The sequence below is a fragment of the Haliaeetus albicilla genome, chromosome 13 (genome assembly GCF_947461875.1).
Source record: "Haliaeetus albicilla chromosome 13, bHalAlb1.1, whole genome shotgun sequence".
Classification (NCBI taxonomy): Eukaryota; Metazoa; Chordata; class Aves; order Accipitriformes; family Accipitridae; genus Haliaeetus; species Haliaeetus albicilla.
This window is the reverse complement of record NC_091495.1, coordinates 29,954,810-29,978,617: the sequence shown is the minus strand read 5'-3', so window position 1 is coordinate 29,978,617 and position 23,808 is coordinate 29,954,810. Positions and strand designations below refer to the sequence as shown.

General features: G+C 38.4%; 1 protein-coding gene across 3 annotated transcripts in view; it reads left to right on the top strand.

Annotated features, from left to right (window-relative positions):
- The window catches only part of CHRM3 (cholinergic receptor muscarinic 3), a 284,696-nt gene that overhangs the window by 230,950 nt on the left and 29,938 nt on the right, over positions 1-23,808 (top strand). Inside the window, exon 2 of one of the 3 annotated variants that reach the window (XM_069800664.1) lies at positions 15,075-15,139. The exons of the other annotated variants lie outside the window; for them this stretch is intronic. The gene's annotated coding sequence lies outside the window, so the exon portion shown is untranslated. The remainder of the gene's footprint in view (positions 1-15,074; positions 15,140-23,808) is intronic. 3 annotated transcript variants of the gene reach the window in all.

Sequence of the window (23,808 nt, the reverse complement as noted above, 5' to 3'; positions counted from 1 at the left end):
GCTTTTTTTTTTTTTTTGGTCTTTTTCTTTATGGTGGTATTGCTTTAATGGTAAGACTCTCCAGTTATACCATGAAGGGATTTTCTATTTATATTGGTTTTCTCCTTCTTCAAAAAATAAGGCATATTATGAGGTATTCTTCTATTTGGACAATGTTAGATCAGAAGGAATTTTTTTCCCATCTGGATTAAGCAAGCAATGTCTCTGTTCTGTTCCGAGTTCCTAATTCTAATATTCAAATATTAAATTCCTTTATAAAGGGATTTCTATGAAGTCATCTGCATGGTGGTATAGTGCCTTGGAGATCTAGTATCTCATTCTTGGGTTTTTCCATAGGATCTTTTAAAATGATGAAAGGTTCTCTCTATATAAGAATATTTACTCTTACTATTCAGGAATTATTAGGATGGTTACAGATTAGTCAACTAGATCCCTGTCTTGTTTCCTAATTTAGTTCCTAATTGGCTTAAATTCTAAAAATTATGGTTGTCTAGTTAAACTGGTCATCTACATGGGGTGAGGGAACATGTTATCAAAAGTCTATAGCTCCTAGAGAAGTCAGCTGTGCTTTAAGATTTTTTTAAAATAGACCATGTGTTTAGGTGACTGATATATATTGCTGCTCAGTTTTGTCCAGCTGAGTTGCTATTAAAGCTAACTTAAAAAAATGTGATTCTTTTTATCAGGAGACTGGCCTATGAGTCAGCAGGTACATCCCTGCAGAGGAATAAGGGTACATCATTTACATTTATTGTCTGAATTGCATGTTGCAGGACGAGAAGACCGACCTCCCTAGTCAAAAACCAGAATGGACAGAGAGGATCTCTTCCAGGGCTGCCTGGGGCCTTTGATCTGCTTCCACTGTGGAGAAAATAGTTTGTGCTAGATATTTGCTGCCCTGTCTTGCCTCTCACCCCTGCCACAGGGAGACCAAGGATGATACTATAACTATGTGACATTTCTCAGTCCGTTCATGGGGCAGCTCCTGTTTGTGCTGTGCCTTGCAGGAGGTTAAAAACAAAGCTGAGATTCAACCCCAGGTTATATAATCAGTTAATAAATAAGAACATAAAAAAGAAACAAGCAGTCATAAACACACATATGGGGCTTTGTTTCAGAGTCTGTATTTCTTGTTTCTATTACTAGGATCAATGTAGCTCAAGGAAATTCACATTTGTTTTCTCCGTACATGAGTGGTTCTGACACTTTGTGTTGCAAATGTGCATATAACAGCACCTTTATTTAGTGTTAATGTCAACACATACAGCCTCACAGCATCTGTGGAATGCCCCTAGAGTGCTTAGAAATAAGGCTTAAGGGAAAAAATCATTCAAACTTCTGTTTCTTTCAAGTGGAGCATGGAGCAATCAGACTTGTATGAAGCAGATTTATATAGTCCCAGTCAGAAAGTATATCCTGCTTTCAACAAATACTCCACTAATATGATAAGAACATGTAAGAAACAACATTCTATTTATCAAACCTGAGTTGAAACTTTACTTTTAAAAAGAGCATTGAGACTTCCTGTTTACACGTTTTAGGAAAAAGTGATAGTATTTAGTATTGTCAGCCACTATAGAGTCCATTTATAACATCTACCAAAATCAGAAGAGGCATTTTTCAGTGCATGCTGCTTCTTGAACAGGTACAGGATGCAGCCAGCCTTCTGCTCATGGATAGAGGCAGCTGAGGGGCTTCCTCTAAAAATAAAGTTTTATGCTAAACTAAATTTTTCATAGGGAATTTCATTCTCCTCTGTTAACTTTTCAAATGTAAAATAAAAATAGGAAATTTTAATTTATAAATTAATAATTTTTCACACTTCATCAAGGTTTTCCAAATTTTTAGAACAATTTAGAACAATCCTTAGATGTTTCCTGTCTGGCACTTCTTTTTTACCTCTAGTTCTGAAAACAGTACTTTCAGCACTAACTGCTTTTTTAACTAGCAGAAGCTGGACAGCAGTCAGAAACTGATAAATCTAGTTTCTGAATGCCTTCCAACTTTTGCCAGCTAGAAACACAGTATAAAAAGAACAAGAATTGCAAAAATTATTTTATTCATACAAAAGCCTGAACTAGAATCATAGCAAGAAGAATCTGTCAAGTTCAACTTCTAAGAAAATTCATGCTGACTTCTGTGTACTCAGATTCCCACACAGTTTCTTTTAAACTATTCTGTTTCTAGAGTTGTAAACAATTTCTTTAGACATTTGTCCAAACTGCAATTAGGATTAGATAATTGCTTAATGCAATGGTCTTTATGTGAGGGGTTGCAATTACTGCAGTGAAGTCCATGGCAGAAGTTCTGGCTGAATTCCCTTCAAGGGTCTGGAGTGAGTGCACACGGGAGAGGCAGCTGTACTGTCCTTTGGAAAGATGATCTTTTCTTCTCCATCTGTTCCACTCCCAGCCAACTCCACTTGGCCAGGTCTCTATCCTCACTGGGCAGGGAGCACAGATGGCAACCTGTGGATTTTCTCCAAATTAGCTGGAACTAGGGTGCCCAGATTTCCTGGGACAGGACATATTTTCCCACGTATTTTTGAGTCTTTCATATTTTTTCACTAGCTTTTCTTTTAACTGCAAGTTGTGGAAGCTTCAACACGGAGCTGTGAATATTTCAGCAGACTCAGAATTTTATTCTCTCTGTTTTGGCTAAATACTCTACCCCTGCTTTAATACTAGAAATGATCTGGTACTGGAGATACCCAAGAGACATGTTGATATGCACTATAGAATAAGAAGTGCCTACTCTTGAGTGTTGTCAGGTGACATCCAAAAAAAAACCCATTAACTTTGTACAGTCCTCTCCTTATAGGTCATAACACTTTATTTATTAATATAAATCTTCTTAGGTGATGTGCACCCTCAGCAATAACCACTGGTGAACTGAGCTGACTGGAGCAGCTGGAAACCATTCAGGTCCCTCTCCACAGCTGGAGCTGCTGCAGGCTGCCTGGACTGGGGCTGAGGCTGCCATACAAAATGCTGAGAAAACAGGACTTTTTCTCACTGTGTGGGTCAGTCGGGCCCATTTTGGTATCATCTGGGTTGTTGGGCTTTTATTAGGAGTTTTAACAAAACACTTCCCAGTTTTTGATTTGATTTTAAATCTAAGAAATGTTGTTTCTTTCTCTACAGTCCCAATAGTGCAGTTTCCTTTAGCTGTCTGTCTTAGCGACAAGAGAGATCCCACGTAAGTTAACCTGTGCATGGTGAAAAACACCTGCCCACATTCACGCGTGCCATAGGGTCACATCCCGGTGGTTCTGAGAGGTGGTGCAGAAGGAGCTTCAGGGCTGTATAGAGATAAAAGAATCTATGTGCCTTCAGGAAAATTTCTTGGGGCATGTAAAGGAGAATGGAGGAAGGAGAAACAAGACCAATATGTAAAGTGCCATTAAGAATTTCATCATATGGACAATGACAGTTTTATAGCCTGTTGGAAAACCAGAAAATGGATTTCTCACAAAATCAATAAGCCTCCTAGAAGATGGTTCCAAGAGGATAGAGCAGCACATATCAAAGTAATCAAAAAGCTGAAATAGACGACTATTTAAGCTCTTGGATACAAGGGAACAAGCTGTTAAAAATCAAATGGTCTCCACTGAGTTTTCTATATTACTCTATTTTATGAATCTATCCTATTTAATTTTCATCATATGAAAGGCTGACCATTTTTGAAAGGAAAATGTAAGACTAAAATAAAATTTTCTGTAATGCTTGCTTATGGCTATTTCAGGAAAGTGTTTTAATTAGGTGGGTGAATAGGCAATTAATAAAGCCCTGAGTAACCCGAGTACCAGTCAAAGTGGATTCTCAGAGGACTTCCTTAACTTGTCCTGCGGTTAATTTGCCACATTCTTCTTGTATTATCAGATTTTAAATTTGATTCCTTAATAAGGGAGACTTGGAAATATATTTGGTTGCAGAATGGTGTTTTTCAAGCATTGAGCTGTAACTCCTCCTGAGGATCACAAGGGCTTTGAGATTGACTGAAAAGCTTTAGGAAAAGCTTAAGAAATTCTTTCTTCTAAGACAGCTCAGGCCTTCTGTGGAAGCAATACAGACAACCAAAAAAAAGAGGAGTCAGGTTTTCAAAAAGTTAGAGAAACACTTCCATAGATTATATCGTATTTTAAGATTATAGCCTGAGAATTGTTTAAAAACAAAACAAAACAAAACAAAACTCCAAGCAAAGAGATTGTGATTCAAGGGCTGTGTGATTAAAATGAAGGAGTAAGTTATAAGGGGAAATACATCACAGCACCCTTCTAATCCAGAAATCACACAGCCTCTGGTGTCCAAGGGCTGCACATGCTGTTCCAGCAGCCCCTGCTTCTGCCTGCTGTGGGGTGGGCTAATGGAGGATGAGATCAGCTAAGGATTTATTCTGATATGCAAGTACTTTTTAAAGGTTGATGATTATTTGAGGAGTGAACCATTCTCTCAATGTCACTGATGTAAGGAAAAACTAAAGCAGTGGCATGTTTAGATGGAAATGCCCATAGGAACCATGGAGTGAATCAATTAAGAGTAAGGAGGTAGAAGCACTCCAAAGAGCTGGATAAAGCCCTTAAAGCAACTGACAAGGAGAACTAGATGGGGGGGGAAACCAAACTCAACAAGTTTTAGGTTTCTCTTTCCATACCTAAAGTTCTTTGCTGTGTCTGCAGGGTTGGATAAAAGTAAACCAAAGAAGATCAAACATACCATCATTAATGCTGTGCAGCATGGAAAGTCTACTTAAGGGGAGACAGGACATGTCCCAAACTTGCAAACCAGCTGGACAAAGGAGATAAGTTTCCAGTTTCCATTGTCCTGTAGTGGCCTGCAGTCATGCACAGTGTAGTTTCTCGCACTTCAAGTCTTCCCACAAAAAGAGTTGGAAAGCTTTTGTGCTGGCATTAATGTAGGATGAAAGCAAATATAAAAAAATGAGAATTTTTCATGGAACAGTCACTGTCTTGTCAGTGCTGTGAGTAAGTGCTGTAGCATTGTGCCTCTATATAACCATATCTTACAGTAGATTTTTATTTTTTTGTCTTGCTGTTGTCATTGCTGTTATATGACTTTGCTTCAGAAGAGTCTTCTGATCCTCACACTGGACATCCCTCACTGGGGTCCCACTGTGGTTGTATTCAGGGTAATGGGATAGGGAGCAGTCACACCCCAGGGGAGAGGCTACCACCATCCCTATCACCTTTGTGGCTGTATCTAGCCTTTACTTACCTGTTGCAGGATAAATATATGGAAGAAGCCAAAGTTAATGTAATTCCTAACTTCACTGCTTGATGACTTAGCTTCAAGTGTGCTAATTTTCTCCTGCAGTACTTTAAAATTGTGTTACCATCTTAGCTGACGCCGCAAACTTGTAAGCATTTCTTTTTAGGCTGGGGACTGAAGGGCCCAGCACCTAACCTTTCAAATTCTCTGACTATGAAATCTTGAAGGACTCCCACAGAGTGAGTGTTACAATAGCATACACCTGGCTTAGCTGGTGCTTACTGGAATTTCAGGTGCTGTCCTGTTTACCTATGTAATTGTCGTATTACTGGTTTTCTTCTGTTAGGAGCCTGGCAGTCTGCTAATGCAGCTGAATTTTGAAGAGCTGCTGTAGCATTCCTAACACCTCTAGCCTTTGGACAGAAATATTCATCGCTCTTGTTTTACAGAGTATGTTTAGTTTTATTATTCAGCTTGAAACAAGGTAGATGAGTTCAGGTTACTTACCAAGTCTCTGATCTGGATGTTTCTTGAGGGCGGTTTGTTTTAAAACAAATGCCATGCACATAAGGCTTTAGGTAGATCACATTAATGATTGTTCCATTGAAAGCCTTGAGCTGTCACTGTTCAGATGCAGTATTCCCTGCTATGTTCTACAGTTTTCTGTCAAGCACTGGCCTGCACTGCTACTAGTCCCTGACAGTCGGTAGCACTCCTACCTGCGCCATGATGCTGTTTGCTGTGACGATCCCAGGGGCAGAGAAGCCTGTGCAGAAACACAGAGCAGCCTGCAGGTCTTCACTCTCTTCAAGCATTGATGCATTCAGTGCTCAAACTGTCAGGTGGAGCTGCAAGGGTCAGTAGTGCCCCGCTAGCCCTGGCCGGCCCTTCCTCTCCCTCCTGTGGCCCAACACCAGTGGCTTAGCGACCCGATCCAACCACAGATTCACCTCACAGGTAGACAGATACATGGAGTTTTGTCTACGATAGCTCAAATCCTAACGCTGACAACAAGGCAGAGGCTGGAAGGCGTAGCTGGGAGTGAAGAGGAAGGTTGTCAGCAGTTACTGCTTGGACTGAGTAAAGCAACCGAGACGCCTCAGCCGCAGACCCAGTGAGACGCACCCAGACAGGCAGGTGGAGGAGCTTGTTCTGGAGGGGCACAACTGAGGGCTGGCTCTCCGCAACCAGCTGCCTGACAGCCAGCTTTCTCACCTCTGTAGAACGTGTCCTCAGGCAGGGACAAGTTTCTGGAGCCTCAGCACGCAGCCTCTTCTCCAGAGTCCCATGCCAGGCCCCCGTTTATATGGGTGTATATCCACCAGTATACCTTGGTTTTCCAGACCAGCTTAGCCCAGTACAGTTGGAGCGAGTTACTGGCTAAGACAAATGGACGAGTTCAACAAATTCCACCCAGACAGTAATTCAGGAAGACAGGGGGGGAACAGGTTTTGCCATAAATCTGATAGATCAAACTGAAGAAAAAAAGAATTTGCTTCTCTTCTAGCTCCAGGAGTTGCAGTAAGATTTAACCGAATTTTTTTAAGCACCACAGGATGCCAATCAGCATTTGACAGGATTTCAGAACCACTTCTATACTGCTCTGCTATGGATTTGGTTTAGCTCTGACTGTGAAGGCTTTTTCTTTCAAGTGCCTCATGTCCCACATTCAGGGTTCAGAAAATTAGTGTTATGCAGACAACTCTGAAGGCTGCCACAATGGGGCATGGCCTCCTATGATTATGAATGAGACTGTAATTCTTGCCTTTGTAGGTTGAAGTTTGACTCAATGTTGTTTACATAGGTTGCAGTGTTCTAATTCAAGAGAGGTTATTAAGTTTTGAGTGTGCCATTGAAGCATGAAAGCAGTAACTTTCCAGACACACAAAATTGAGGCGAGGTTGCAGCTAAGAATGTAAAACAGCAATGTTGTCATTAACTTAAACCCCAGGATAATAAGCGAAAAAAAATTCCAAGCCCAGGTTAAATATAAAAAACCCAAACATGTTAAGATATAGGCGGTAGCAGTTAGATCTTCCAGGAACTTTCACTGTGCTAATAAATGACAAAGTGCCAGAAGAAATAAAAAGGAAAATGGTAATGGACTTTAACAAGCAATTTACTGAGTTTATAAATACTGCAATAGTTTAATAATTAATAGTATACTTTAGCATGATCACAGGCAAAGTTTGTATTTGATATTTTTAAAGTTATGTTTTATTTTTTATTCTGATGTTTGTAATGCTTGCAGTATTGAACAAAGAAGCATTGTCTACCTTGATGAAGACACTACATGGTAAAATGCAAGAGGATAAGGCTGGCAATACTTTCTGGGTAACATTTGGCAAAACTGTTTCTTAATTTTTGAATGAGCTTTTTTATACAGTTTCAGTACCTATGAATACAAAATGACAAAATGTGCACAACAGAGCCTGAAATGAGGCCTGCTGAATAAAAAGAGTCTATTGCTGTCCTACCCAGTGTCTTAGGCCATCCATCCTTAAGAAAGGCTAACTCTAAATCGTCCAGGTTTATATTTTTTGGTGATGATACGAGGGAGGTCAGTGGCCTAGAGATGAGTATGTTATCCAGAGCCTCCTTTTTCCTTCATTGTGTTGTGGGGTTCAGAGGGTAAATCTCCCGGGTCACCACTCTGGAGCCACTGGGCAGCCTCAAGAACAGTTTATTCACGGAGGCAGGGGCTGAAAGAGGCTGGCCCAGGAGCAAGTGGTATTGAGGCGCACAGCTACACTGTGAGATTAAATATGTCGTGGGATGTTTAAATATGTCTCAAGTCTGGCATCAAAAGGAGTTGAATGTGATATCAACTAAGCAGATATAAGGCAAATCTCATTGCAAAATCAAGAAGTGATAAAGGAATATACAGGAATGTCCAAAACTAAAGTATATCAGCTTGACTGTCTTCTCTTCTCCTTAAATGACCCTGTTCTTTCTATGCGAACAGCTCTCAAATGCACATCATTCTGGACCCTTTTCCTGCCTCCAGCCTTTCCGTTCTCATTTTCTCTAGGACAACTAGGACATATTCTTCCAGATAACTTCCTGTCATCTTATTATACTGACACTTGTCCTTCTTTTCTGTTTGCTCAATCCCCTTTTCACTATTTGAGTTTACTTCTAATGTCACGCTAAATCATGACTGTCCGCCCTTCTGGGCAGCAGCAGCAGTGGCCACTTGTTAAGACTTAACTGATACAAAGCTCCCACTAAAGGCAGAATGGGTGATGTCTGAGTAATATCAGATTAACTTTTGTTCATAGAATCAGTGAAGACTCAAAGGAAAGGTTTGAATATAAAGCAATTCACGTAGTTTTTGTCTCCCTTTTTAATTAGCCTGCAATACAAATTACATCAAGTATCATGTTCTGTGATATCCATTTATTTATTTCTAAACAAATACATTCTGAGAGGCAGTTTCCTTCTGCAGATGGATGTGTTTGCTTTACCATTTCCTGTTTATTTTCCCACATTTCATTTCCTTGTAAATCTGAAGTTTATAGTTTGTGCTATGAGATGAGAACTGATTATAGTACTTAAATAACATAGTGAGAATAGCTGACAGCCAAAATGCAGTGATAATAGATCCACTTAGCAAATCATTGATACATTATGAAAGTCCATTTCAAAGCAGTTCTCTTTATATAAAATACAAATATTTTTTTTACTTAGCTTTTCTGCTTTATTTACTGGGATACCTGTAAGAATAAGGCCTTTATCTTTTCGTGCAACCCTCTGATATTAAAAGGAAAAAAAATCACTAAATTAGTTTCTGAGAAGACAACAATGATAACATGGATAGTGCAATAAGTTACACTGATATTATGTTAGCATATAAATCTTTTATTTTGAATGGATCTGTTTATTGTTTTGAAGTATGAAGCACTTCAGATGAGCACAGGTATGTGCCTTTTCAATAAAAAGTCAGAAGGTCCTCAGAGCTTTTCATGGATGGTGCCTGTTGAGCAAGCCAACATTATTCTTCTGACTTTTGCTGGAAAACAGGTGAGTACGGTCGTATTAGTTTGAAGATAGGAGAGTCAGTGAATCGGAATAGTTCCCTGAGCCAGAAAAAAATACTGCCAGGAAGAGAATGATTCTGTGGAAATTTTGTTAAAATGTTCAGCCAAAATTTATGTCATGTTTGTATTTATCATTTATTTCAGTTAGCAATAGAAGAAAATGACAGAAAGGAGTGAAATACAGCAGTATGATATGTAATTTAAGGAAAAAAAATAACAATTTCACGGTAAAATAAGCAAAAAATTCTAATAAGCAAATTAGATTATCAAAATTGCCAGTTATGGGGAGCTTATAAGTCTAGCAGTCACATCAAAGGAATTTATGCACAACTTTTGCATAGATTTTTAAGGTAGGGGCTGAACTCTTTCAGTCTATTTGGAAAATATTTTAGAACTTTCTTATCATTTTCAGGGTTTTGTATGTTGTTCTAAATTATAACCCCTTATGTCATTACCTACATGGTAGTTTCAGTGAAAAAGATATAACAGTTGGTGCAACTTCTGCTATGATGTGCCCTGCCCACATGTGTTTATTGAGGTATTACAAAGAACAGCCATAGAAGAAGACCACTGTACAATGCAACACATGTTGGTTATAATTTCTGAATCCACGTGGGTGCAATGACAAGAACTACAAGTGTCTTCAGCACTACACCATTCTTAATGCAGTTTCTTAGCTTGCTATACCATTATTCTTCCCTTAATAAAGATAATTTTCAAGCAGCAATTCGTATAACAAGTTCTTAACTGGCAGGGTCTTTGAGCCCTGGGATTTCTGGCAGGAAAGCCAGTGACATCGCGTATGGTGCCAAACAATCCAGATCCTATCCAGGATAATGTATAAGACGAATACTGAGAGAGTTCTTGGAAACCTGCTTCTGTTTGCTCTTCCCTTTGTCTTTCTCTGCTTTCAGGCTTTCAGTCATTTAATGTGTGGAATGATGGGGCTAACTTGTCTGTTCCATTTCATTATTTCACTTTATGAAGAGGTAGATAGAAACAAAGCCAGCTGCAAGGTAATTATAACCTGAAAGGAAATCATGCTGGATTGGGATCCTAGGGTGTTAAATGACTGTCACGAGGTTGGAAGCAGGTGTACTGGGGCTGTGTGGCAGAAATACTGCAAAAGGAGCCCTGGCTATTCCCATGAGGTTTCCTGGGAAATGTACCGGGGAGGTACATTACCGTCGTGACATATTCTGCTGCTACACAAAATATCAGCACCGTCAGCCCTCCATTTCCCTGCGGGCAGAAGATGAATCCAGAGTAGCCGGGGGACCCGGAGTTGGCAGAGGGGGCAGCAGCGTCTCTCACTTGGGCTGGATGAAGAATTCAGGTCCATGTGCTTTCTGCGTGCCCTGGGAGGTCCAGCAATTACGAAGTGACTCAGAGTTTCGGAATCAGAAGCTCAGATTTATGCTCATACATTTAGGTACTTAGGTTTAGATATCCAGTTTTGGAATCGTTGGCACAGGGCTTTACATCCTCGGCAAACAGGAACACAGCAGCAGGTCTCCTGGTTTGCGTATGATATTCACATAAGCGGAGGTTCACATTTCTGTTTTCCTGAAATGACTGCCATGAATTCGTAGGATTGGCTTCCATTAAACAGTAGGAAATGATCAAGGGTAAGAAAAAAGAGAGTAAACTTCAGTAAATAGGAGTGAGGTAAATGAGTTAAATTGGAAAAGCGGCAAGAATTAATGTGCCTTGGGAAAATGACTAAAATGATCTATGGGGAATGACATTGTTGAAGAGCTATTGTAATTATGTAAAGTAGTCAGCAAATCCAGGGAGCTGTCACATGTTTTATCAAACAGGTTAATTTGCTCTGTCGTTTTTAAGGACATGTTCTTCATCTTACATGGTCAATACAGGCTTGCAATAATGCACATTTCCTTCATTTGGCAAAGCTGTTTTCCTTTGCATTTAGAGCAACCGTTATAATCCACCTCCTTCATTGTCAAAAGACTGCTGATAATTTAGAAATAATTAAAAGCTTGTACAAGAAACATTCATCCTACTGTTCTTTTTCTGAAAAGATGAAATTCCTGTTGAAGATTTTCATTGTCTTTTTGATTAGCACTGCCTGTCTCAGCAAGGTTTTGTGGAATCACTTCAGTACAATCAATACACAACTTTCAGCCAAATGTCAGGCTGAGAGGTATTTTAATGCTCTTACTGTTTATAAGAAATCAGTATTCTGAGCATTGGTTTCTCACAGGCTTTTTGGTCCCTAGAGTCCTAGACTCCCACTGTTTATTTATTTATTTATTTATTTGTTGTCAGTTAAGTTTGTTATTATTTTTACAGTTAATTAAAATCACAATGTATGACTAGCTTGTGTCTAGAAAAAAGGAAAATATGTCAATATATTCAGACTAGGAGCATGTAGAAAATACAGCATATAAATGTAAATACATTTTTGTGTGGACAAATCAGGAAAGAATCCTTAATGAAAGAATTCCTCAAAACAATTCAGACTTTAGATCTTTGAAGAGCTAGAAATCAGAATTACATGCTGAACTCCATGTTAAAAGGTCCATCCATTATTAGTGTTCCAATATCAAAAGCTCTGCAAAAATAGGAAATGTCAAAATTGAGGTGACTTGCGCATGTTGATATATAGCCTTGATCCCTGACAACCTCACTGCAAAGAGCAGCTTGAGGAAGGGTGACAAGAATATTTCCTTTGAAATGTTAAAGCCTTTCTCACCTCTTCTGCTCTCATTCCCTTTCTTCTCCCCCAGCCTCGTCATCCAATGTGCCCTCTCCACATTGCTTCTTGTTCTGCTTTAATTTTTCAATTTGTTTTGAAAGAAAACAAAAATTTCTTGTCAAGGTAATATTTCAAGAGATGGAGGAGAGGAGCACTCAGCTCAGACTGGTGGTGCTCCTGCAACCCGCGATGCAGTCTGCCAGGGTCACTCTCTAACACCCTCACTTCCAAACCTGACGATCGTTTCATTTTCCCGCACAGTGCTCCAGCTAAGCAGAGAGCGAAACTCTCTCTTCTTTCCTAGTCTCCTCCTCCTTTGTCCTGTTTAGAAGGACAATTCAGAAAATAAGCATTATTTTTTACAGGAGTTTTGCAACATTTGTGTGCGAACCACATCATCTAAGCACGGAAACAACGCTGGCACTCTGTGGATTTAATTTTTTTAAAACAAAATCTGGCTCCTATTTAGGTATTTCAGAAGCAGCTGAACTCTTTCCAAACTTAGTATTTATTCTGAGTGTGGTGACCATGAAAACCTGGCAACATACTTAAAACTGAGATCAATGCATCAGAGATAGCAGATAATAATTTGGTTATAGAGGCACCAGACAGGTCCTGCTATATCACAGATTTGGGATTCATCTGCTATCATGCACGTTCAGAAGTGCAGTTCTGCCAGGGTGCTCGGAAGCTTCCCAACCCCTTCACCAGGAGGCTCTAGGGAAGAGGAGGGCGAGGAAAGAAGCGAGGCAGCAGCAGGGGAAGAGCAGTGCCTGCAGACCCTTCCGCTGATCTCCTCCGGGGGCAGTCCAAGGAAAATATTTACGTGTCTGTTGGTGACAAACTCACCTACAAGTGTGCATTCTTAGGCATTATGTGGAAGTCTGATAAAATGCGGGAATCTCTGCAGCACAGTTAAATACTTCAAAGTCATCCATAGGGTCATTTTGGATGTCTTTTTTTGAAGCACAAACCCCATATTTGCACTAGAAAGTGAAAGTCTCTGTTTCCAGAAGGCATATTTGTACTGAACACTTCAGTGCCATTGCCATAAGAGACAAGAGTTGCGTGTGTCATGCCAGGAAACTTTTTCTGGTAATTTAACAGCCATTAATATATAGCAGTACAACTTCTAAATATGTTGTAATGTCTCTTTTTGTGACCAGAAGCACTATTGCCTAGGGTATGAATAATGAGATTAGTATTCTCTGTGTGGCAGACTCTTTGTGTGTAGCTTTTGCATTTAATAAAAGGCAATTACATAAAAGTCTGGGCCGTCATTCTCAATTTTGTACATGACCCTTATGCAAATAAGGAAAAAAAATACCGAATTTTCTATTGTGTTCCCAAGGAGAATTCATAATTAAAAGTGAAAAAATAATTATTCTTGGAATAACCCAGTGCAAATAACCATAGGCCCTTTCTTTATCTGAACAACACTCCACCAACTTTCTTTACAAACCTCAATTACAGTTGCTATATTCTATTTTGTTTGCTTTGCCAACCTGTAGAAATAGCTGTCAGTTTATGAATGCTACACTATGATAGAAGGTCTGTGTATCCATACTAATATCCAGCATATGCTGCCTAGTTCTTTTTGCAGATGGAAAAGGAAAGGAAAATGTTAATACCAATCAGTCCTCCTTTATCACCAGAGCTGGGAGTGGATAGTTTTAGAACTGAAAGGAAGTTTAACAATCCAAGGTCCATATTCTTGGTTGTTATCTATAGTCAGAAGAGCAGCTAAAAGCATTCATATACCTGTCTTATATTATTCAATGGTGATTGGATGACCCATTAAAATTAGAAAAGAAGTGCTGTATTATTCCAAACTATATGTTTCAGAAACTGTTTACATAAGTATATGATAAAAAATATTCACCTCCATGTAGTAGCTTCTTCCCAGTCTTCCCAGGACATTTGATGTAACTGAGTGCAAGAGAAAGAGAAAGGAAGAAAAGAGTGTATGCAGAAGGTGGTAGGGTTTGTACGTGTGTCCTTCCTTGCAAATCAGTTAAATGAAAACAGCAAAATCAAATACACAGGAGTTAGGAGTATGACTCTGAGTCTGGAAAGCAAACTTTAGCGTAATGTCAGGCAGGAGACTGTTTACGATGTGATTAGAGGGGAGGACCTGTAGGCAGCAGTTGTACCTTAATGAATTACCGATGAATAATTCTGATACTGAAACAAAACTCATTATTTGTTTGTCATGGCAACTGTAAAATGTAGTTTTTACTTGGTGATGCAGATAAGGCTTGACATTGATGAAAATGAATTTAGACTGGAGGGAGTGATGTTTTGAACTATTCAAAATAAATCAGAGCTGGTGCAAGTTGCAGTATTTGTAAGAGAGATGAAAAAAGGCATTTTATCACTTAACGTGAACATCAAACCAGGCCATGCTAAGCAGTCTTTTAGCTCCATCTTCCAAAGTCCCATATATGTGGATATATCCACAGCTATATGTATACTCATACATCCTTAGTTGTGATTATTCATGCTCGTCTTGAGAGTTCAAGGGCTGATCATCTTAGAAAAATGATTATCCATCAGCTCCTAGACCATCTTCTCATGGTCTCTAGTCAGAGCAGAAAATTAATGGTAGCTCCTTTTCTTTTGAAAATGACATGAGTCATTTGCAGTCGTTTGCAGAGTCTTATGGAAATATAATCCACTGGATAATTTCTTTAATTTCCTGTAGCCTTTACTGCTCTTTAAGGGACAAATCAAGGAAAGGAAAGGTTAATGGGACTATATTTTACCCTAGTTCACATCAGCGTAAGCTTGGAGTGACTCTGATGTTCTAGCGAGGTTGCTCTAAGTTTACGCTGATATAAATTAGAAAATAAATCACAAGATTTACAGTTCCTGAAAATTATTTTAACATTTCCAAGCTTTTCTCCGCACTACCCTGAAATTTAAAATGCAACTCGAAGGATTAATGTGAATGTTACAATAGCTGCTTCTAGGCTTTTCTTGAAGGTGATTTAATCTCAGTTTAGAAATGAGTTCTTTTTTATTTAGTTTTGTATTGCAACTTTCTTTTCAGAATCACAATTTCAGCCCATGTTATTTCAATTTCAGTGTACTAAAAAATGCTGCCTATCAGACTGCAGTGACCACTTTGCAGCAAACTAACCAGAGGTTCTGTAAGTCCGATTCTTAAATTTCCCTGAAAGCATGCAGTCAGTTCAACTGATAGTAGTAAAGAGAACATGAAATATTTTAAACTTTTTGGTGGGTTTTGGCCATCAAGCACAAGTATGAGTGGATTGCTGTTTGATATATGCTATTTACATTGGAACCAGTGTGTTCATTGTGTATTTACTAGAGGTATATAGAAGACATTATTCTTTCATACTAAAAACAACTTGCTGCTTTCTTTTAACGAAAAACATCTCTGTGTCATGGCTAAGAGGTAGCTGGTTACTTTGATGATGGCAGCTAAAGTTACGTGATGTATGAGAGGATCTGATGTATTATAAGATCTGTTTGTGTTTGCAATGTAAGATTTGACATTTAATGATAATAAAGGAACTTCTGGATTATTTAGCACTTCCTGCTAATAACCAGATGAAGAGTAATGAAAGAACAGCTCTTACAGTAAAGTTTGGGCTTCCTACTTCTGATTTGGAACAGGACCTAAATGTAATGGCAGTTAATAATTATAACCAATGGGAAACGAAGCCAGCACATAAACATTTTAAAAGTTTGTTAGAAAATTGATTGCTTTTTTTTAATGTTCTGTTGCTTCTGCAGAGGCACAGGAATCTCCTAGGGAGGAGAAGAGGGAGGGAAGATGTGGGCAGCAAGAGGTGAAATGTGTGTTTCTCAGGAGGTTAAACTGATTAATCGGCTTTAATCACAGCTCAGGAGACTTGTCTTTCCACATCTGAAACCTGAACTCAGAAATGTGTAACTATGCCTTCTCTGCACTTCAGACACAAGCAGAGATGACAGGTTCAACAACATTCCATCTTGGAGAAGCACCAAGAGGATTCAGGAAGCTTTTTTTCTTTGGCTAGAAGTGTTAGGTCAGTTGTACGTTGAAGGCACAACTGTGCCTGGAGTTACTGCAGACACCAGTCACAGGGTGACCCGTCACTCTAGGGAGCTATGGCCGAAACACGGAAGGAAGGGATGGTCTCTGACTACAACTTAGTTTACAGTCAGAACATCTAATATAACAGCACTATCAGTCACAACTGTTCCTTCTTTTTTTCATTTACTATACAGCAATTTAGCTGTGTGATCCAGTGTTTCTAATATCTTTGTTGCAAAATTTTGCCAAAGTTTTCTATCAATAAAGAAAATCCTACAGAAAAAGTCAGACCAGTCAAATGCAATGAAGCTGTGACTTTCCAGACAAGCCTGGCTGGATATGAAACAATCCAGTCTTCTCAGTTAAGACGAAACCATAACTACATTTTCATGAAGCAAAATTCAGAACTTGTGGACATAGTTCTGCAGTAATTTTAATGAATTAAAAATAATAATTCATTTAAGTTACTACAGAAATATATGATCCTAACAAAACTGAAAGATTACTCTAATTTTTAGCTATCACAGTTCTTCTTTTTCTTTTTTTTAAAATTTCCAATCACTCTATATTACTGTAAGATAAAATATTTGAAAGCTGGGCAGGGTTTGGTGGGGTTTTTTGTTTGTTTGTTTGTATTTTATACTTGACAAGATTATAATTACACATAGTTTGAATATCTTTGGCAAATATAGTAAATAAGAAATTGCAATTGTATTGTATTACCTCATATATGTAACAGCCCTAATACAGATATTGTGCTCTTACCTGGACACTTTTACCTTAGAAACTCAATATGCTTTGCAGGCATACATAAGCTGCTTAAATACTGTCTAAGATGAAGGCACTTTATAAAAGTAAAATCTACTATTGTAAAAACCAATACTATTTTGGTACTTTCTTGGTACTCTTTTAGATTAATATTTGGGTAAAGATTTAACAAAAGTATTCATTTAGGATGAAATAAAGTTCTGTTGAGAAGACTAATACAGCTTTAGGAAGAAAATTAAGTTAAAATTTGATGACCTTATTGGGACCTAACTGCTGCATAAATTTTGTGCTACCTCTCTGCATAGGCATGTTTTCCAGTTTAAAAACATATCATAAAGAGGTTGTGTTTTGAAATTGAGTTTGAAATTGAAGAGAGTTTAAAATTGAAATTTTATGTATCTACTTCTGTTTTTCTTTTGTGTTTTAAATTCAAGAAGTGGAGAAGTCCTTGAAGTGTGGAAAATCACTGTTTATTCAAGATTTCTCTAATGCATTTTTTGCAAGGACAATCTTAGGTGTATCAAGTACAGCATTTTTAATACCCTAGCTGAGCTAAAGTAGCCTTATATAGTTACTATTTTGCAATTAGCTTTGCTATGTTAGAACCTGCATTAAGACTTAGGGAATAGAATTTGGCTGCTATCAGTTTCAACTTTTCCAAAAAAAGATGTTCCAGGTCTCCTGGAGCTCTGTTGCTCTTTATTGCTGTAGGCTTTACAGCCTCTTAAAGCCCATGGCAAGAAGCACTGTCCTGAATGACCACTACAGGCACTGGGCTTCCCTAAACTGAGACACTCACTTCCCCAATCTCTGCTCTCCACAGGTCATGAATTAATCTCTCACTTGCTGCCTAGGGTAATTTAGACATATCTACAAGTCTCCTTGGCCGTGCTTTCCTCCCTGACTTCTCTTCAATATACAGATCTAGATTTAAAGGTGGATGGATGCAGAAGCGTCTTCCCTCCTTATCTTCTCAAATGCCCTCCACTTCATAATACACCTTCTGCGCAGGTGGGATACCCACCTCCACGCTGCCTGTGGGAGCAGTCCCTGGTAAGTCCCCAATATGGTGCTCAGGTTTTATGTCGCCTATTTGCAAAGTAGGGGAAAATTTGCGGTCAAGTCTCAGCCAGATTGTGCCATCACTACAGCCTAAAGTCCATAGGAAAAATCTCTGGGTCCCCACAGAGATCAAATGAGCTTGAAGAGAGAAAGGTAGAGAACTCTGCCCCAAAATCTTGCACAACACATCAAAATTTAACTGGGTCTGGCCCTCATCCCCAGCAGCTTTCTCCTCATAACTTCATTTTGCTTACACTAATGAAAAGCCTTTAGCCCAGTTCTGAGTACAGCCCTCAACCAGAAAAACTAGCAGGCCATACTAAATAACATGTGCTACCATCAGTTATACACTAAAATAGCCAGAAAAGAGATTTTGCGTTTGAATTCAAATCCCTTTCAGGAAAACATATACAAAGGAACTTCATACCAAGCCAAATCCATCTGGATCTCACAAATGAACAATTGCTAGTTTTATCTGTTATAAAGAATATGGTTTATGGTGCCCCATACAGATGCCCTATACAAATTCAATAGTAAGGCTGAGGATTGTGTCCATTGTGGGTGTTTACTGAATATATTTAGTGACCGCATAAATCCTATTTCATTAGGACTAGAACATTTCACTTGGTTTGCTTTCACTCATAAACCTCTCTCTTTAAGTTTCACACGTTTCATCTCTTCCTGAAAATCCTGCCAAAGACTGATAAAATATATATCTATTGATATTTTAGATTTTTCATTTAATTCTGTCATGGAATCCCGTAATTCCTCACTTCTTGTGCATTTTCCAACTTTTGTAGATAAGATGCCAGTGACACCCAAAAGTGGCACCTCTGTTATGCTGCCTGTGCTCTGGCATTGGCGATGTATAGATATATGCATACTCTGAGCCAACATGAACCAGTGCAGAACATGCATGTCTCAGACTGGCTGGAGACTCTGTAAATGGCCAGAAGTTCTGCAGCACTGTTGATTAAAGCAACATCTCTCTTCTTTAATTTTCATTGCTTTTGGGTAGGCACAATGTAGAGCTGGGCCCGGATGCAAGGCTGATTGCTGCTATATCAACACTATTCACAGATGGAAAATTACCACTCGTTCTGCACAGTGTGATGAAATCTGTGCAGGTGCTACATCCACTTGAAGGACAATTGACTGTGGGATACATAGATTTGTGTTATTCTGAGGCGTTGTGGACTTCTAAAACACAATATCCAGCCTTGGCTTATAAGAAAAGACTACGCGTAGGGAGGGCAATTAGGCCTGAGGAAAAAGCAGACAGCTTTCTTCAGATGCTTTTAGCTGATGTTCAGGCCTAGCTTTCCCACACATTACATGGTTTGTTGGGTGGAGAGGACTGCAGGACAAAGCATGGGAAACACTTGTTCATGAATGTTCAAAGCTATGAAAATCGTGCAGTATGTTCACATGAGATGGTAAGATGTTGTGAAGTAGACCCTCCAGCTTAGCTTGTGAGCTGTTTCCTAATACATTTCGTATCCTGAAGGCCTCTTCTTGCTTTTCTAATACCTTGCTGAGACGAGTCACCCACTTAAAGGCTTCTAATATCTGTTTCAGCAATTTTACGATATGTATTTTACCCTTTTTTGTCACTGAAACTGGTTGTAGTTTGCAGAAGAGTCACGGGGAAGAGAGTCAGTCCTGATGTGAGGCATCAATGGTTTCCAGCGTTTCTTTCTGAAAATCCAGTGAAGTGGTTGACTGTACTTTGGGAAATGTTGCAGATCCAAATCATAAGTATTGCATTTGAACTCACAGCTGCCCTTAGATACAGGCCAATGTTCACATCAAGTTCACACCACATTTCATCTCCTGGTAAACCTCTGGAAGTAAGTGTCATCTAGTCAGACTACTCATCATGATTTTTTCCATTACAGGTTAGGCTACTATGCAACAATGCAAGTGATGTCTTAAACGTAATTCACTACCAATTTTTTTTCACTCTTGCTGTCTTTGAAAAAAATGGACATAACCCTATAGACTAACCTGCCTACAGTTTAACACTCTACATAGTTGGTAGTGAATAAAATACATTCCTCTTTCTTTGTTTCACAAATAAACTTTAAATAGAAAATATTTTTAAATAGTCTTCTTTAACAGAGAGATTAGAAACGTAGCAGCATTGAACATTTTTTTGTAACTATTATCCACAAGCAAATTCCACTGTTCTACAGCCATCATTGTTTTCAGGAGGGTCTTTCAGTTTTTATTTTTCTTCTGTTTGAGATTAGCATGCTCTTGTAATTGATTCCTGCAGGGATTTTGTATCTCAAACTTACTTTTTAAAGGATATTTCCAATTAGGCTGCCGGTTTGTTTGTACACTAGGATAAAAGAAGCATGTCATTTTCAGTAGAATAAATCCATTTTTACTTTGTAAAGAAAATGTGTCAAGGATGTCTAAGATCAAAGTTTTTAACCAAATTGACAACAAAGGTTGTCACAGATGAAAAAAATGTCTTTCTGTGGAGAAGAAAATCTTTGTAAGGATTTGGTCATAAATGTAAAGCCTTCAGTACAGCCTCCAAAGGAAAAAATAGATTTGCAGATATGTTTGTGATTATTGGTTTGTATATACCGAGAAGAAATGCAGTGTGAAAACTAGGAATAAATGTTTTTGTTAATGATATCTATTATTTTACTGTGAAGAACCACAAATAAAGATATAATTATAGACTGTAATGTCACACTTCTAATACTGGGGGGAAAGGCAGGTAGGAGTGAAGGGGTAACGTAAGTTACCAGACACTGAGAATTTTGTCTGTGGGTACGCTAGTACGGGAAATCTCTTGTTCATAGCAGTTTTTTAAGGATGAAATTATGTTGCTTAAAATGAGTCATTAGTGCAGTTATCTATTTCCAGCATGTATATTTTTCACATAGAAAATACAAGAGGCTTTACCTTAGGACCCAACATATTTCCTTCTTAATTTCCAAATTTAGCCCTGTAATGTTTAGAAACAAGTGTACTATGAGCAATTAGAGGTAATCCCTGTAAGTAGACTGGTTTCTTTATTGCAGTCAGTATGAACTCAGAAAAACTTTGTATTGACCTTCTGCAGTTCGTAATAGCTGTATTCAAATGTCATTTACAACAGAAGACCATAATTCATAAAGTTCTCACTAATGCAGTAGTTTTATTAATGCAAGTGCATTTTAGTAATTGTCTTCAGTATTGCTTTGCTTTAGTTTTAAAGATGAGCTGTATGAAACAGGACTGATAGCACCCGGAGTTTCAGTATTTCCTTTTAGTTACTTTTATTTATTATTCTTTACTTGACAGGAGCATTTCTTTCTTCACTGAATTTGCAAAGGTCATTTAAATAACCGTTCTCCAAAAGAAAACTCAAGAACTAGTTATTAAAATTAGTCTGTGGGCTAAATCTTTGTCTTGACAGACTAATTGAAGTATAACTCTGAGTAAGAACACTTGGTCTTAATGGATTGTTCCACCAGTTCATTTCCAGACATGGAATCACATCTCTGTTGTGGGTCCTATCCATGTAATCTGGATTTCCCATATTCACAGGAGACATTACAAGTCAGCTGCACTGCCCGGGATTACAGCTTTTACGTGTGTGTTCCACTGTGGCATGGGACTGTCATTTGACTGAGCTGATGCAAAAGCAGAATTTTCACCCTTCCATAGTCTCCCGCCGACCGGCCAGCCGACGTGTGACCGTAAGAGCAGGAGCGCGATGAGCCGCCACCTGCAGTGGTGTGACTCTTCTGTTCACGCTCTTTCACTTCACCTAAGCGAGATGAACAGTATCTCTGTCTTACTGTGCTAACTTCTTCACCTCTCACTCTTTCCTCGTTATCAAGCTGTGGCAGAGACAGGTTTTCAATAACATCCCACTTCCATCAGTCAAATAAAGTTATATATATATATTTTCTGATTACTTTGATTGCTTTCCTGAGGTTTGCACAGTAATTTTGTTGTTCAGCCCCAGTTGAGAGAAAAGGACAGACTCAGAATAAAAAATCTGAGGGACCGTGATCATCATCAGGAGACATAGTCTAAAATAATAGTGCCTAAATGTCCCTACTCCCAGTACAGAAGTGCTTTAGCTCTCATTATCATCATTGTTGAGCTCTTATTTCAGCAGGGCTGCATGTTTCAGCCTGGTCATCCCATGGCACAGGCTACATCTGTAGCTTTCAAAGCAACAGGAATTTTTGTGCTGGATGGAGTCCATGAGCAGTAAGTCATCATTGGTGGGAACGATTACTCAAATTACTGTTATTAGGACTTTTTGCATGAATGCAAGCAAACCATAACTGACTCCAAAAAAATAAAGGAAGAAAAGTATTTTCATGGGAACTGAAAACTGCAAGATCCTACAAGCACAAAAGGGCACAAAAAAATGTCATTCATGTGCCAAAAGATGTTGCAAACCTTTTTTATTGTAGATAAGAGACCTTCAGAAGATGAAAACTTTAAAACCTGTAATCACATTTTTATTAAGTTTTAAGTGTGAATGTTGTGAAGTGAGCTTTTTCCGTTACAGTTGTTTCTGATGCATGTAACATTTGATCTGGAAAGGTAAATATGTTCTCAGAGTCTATAATAGCAGAGAGCAAGTGTCTTTCATTTCTCTAGTACTGGTTTCTTCCATTGTGAAACATTTAGGTGCCAAATAAACTCTTCTCTCAGATTAAATTAAAAAACTATATATTTTCATTAAAAAACTATACATTTTTGTAGATTTGTAAAAACTATAGAGAGCTAAAACTCGTTGGACCCTCTAGCCCACCTCCTTACAGTGCTTTTCTTCTCACTTTGCCAGTTTAGTCTTTTTAGTTTGTTTGCCAGTTTAGCATTTTAAGAACTTCCTTCAGAGCTTCAGACATATGCTAAAGGCTGATAGTTCATGGTGCCAGGAAATCTTCCCTCCTGCTCATATAAAATTGTGTACCCTCCTTATAACACTATATATAATCCTGCCTTTCTTAGAGCTACATTGTGATTGGTTTTTTCCCCCCACTGGCAGCCTGTGCATTATTCCTGAGACACTTGTTCTTCATTGCTGGGAATAATTTCATCAAAGATATAGACACAACCTGTGAGAATAATAATGTCTCACTGATTCTGATATGATTTCCAAAGTTACTTGGTGCTCTTCAGCATTTTAAGTTTCTCCTGTACTTGTCATTTTGCTTAAACAACATGTTTCCTCACTCTCTTCCCATAACTCAAGGACTCCAGTTCCACATACTTTTCTATTTTTCTTCTTTCATCTTTAGTTAGTTTGTAAGTATCTTGTACAGATCAAGTTGGCTGGAACAAAACTCTATTACACTGTGGTACAACTGACATATCTTTCAGCCTTCAGTCTTCTCAATATGAAGTTATCACAGAAATGCACTTAAGGCTCTGGGCCATGAAGTTATCTAAGGAAAACTGAAATTCATTTATAACTAAAGGATAAAAACATATTTGTATGGATGAAAAAAAAAAATCTTAAAATCATGTAATTTTTTTTCTTTTGTTCAGATGGCAAAACTTCAGTTCAGAACCTTGAAAGAGCTTTCTCCCTTTACTGCAATATATAACATTACCACTGCTGAATTAGTGTAGGCATAGAGCTGCCAAGTAGACTTAAAGTGTTAAGGATGTCAACTGCTGTAGAATCAATTATGAAACTTTAAGCCTGAAATGTATTCCTGCTTGTGAAGTTTTCAGTTCGCCTGTTAAACAACTACTAAAATAAGATTAATTCAGGATTAAAGGAAAGACATCAAAAGATGAAGATGTCTCTCCAAAGCAATTTATTTTTGTAACTTCTCCAAAAATCAGGGTTAATATTATGAACTACCCAGTTAATCTGGACAGTTAATATTTCAAATGAACATGACCGTGAAGTATAGCATATTGTAAAAATAACTCTCTCAGAAGGATTTTTATAATTCTTTTCTACTTTAT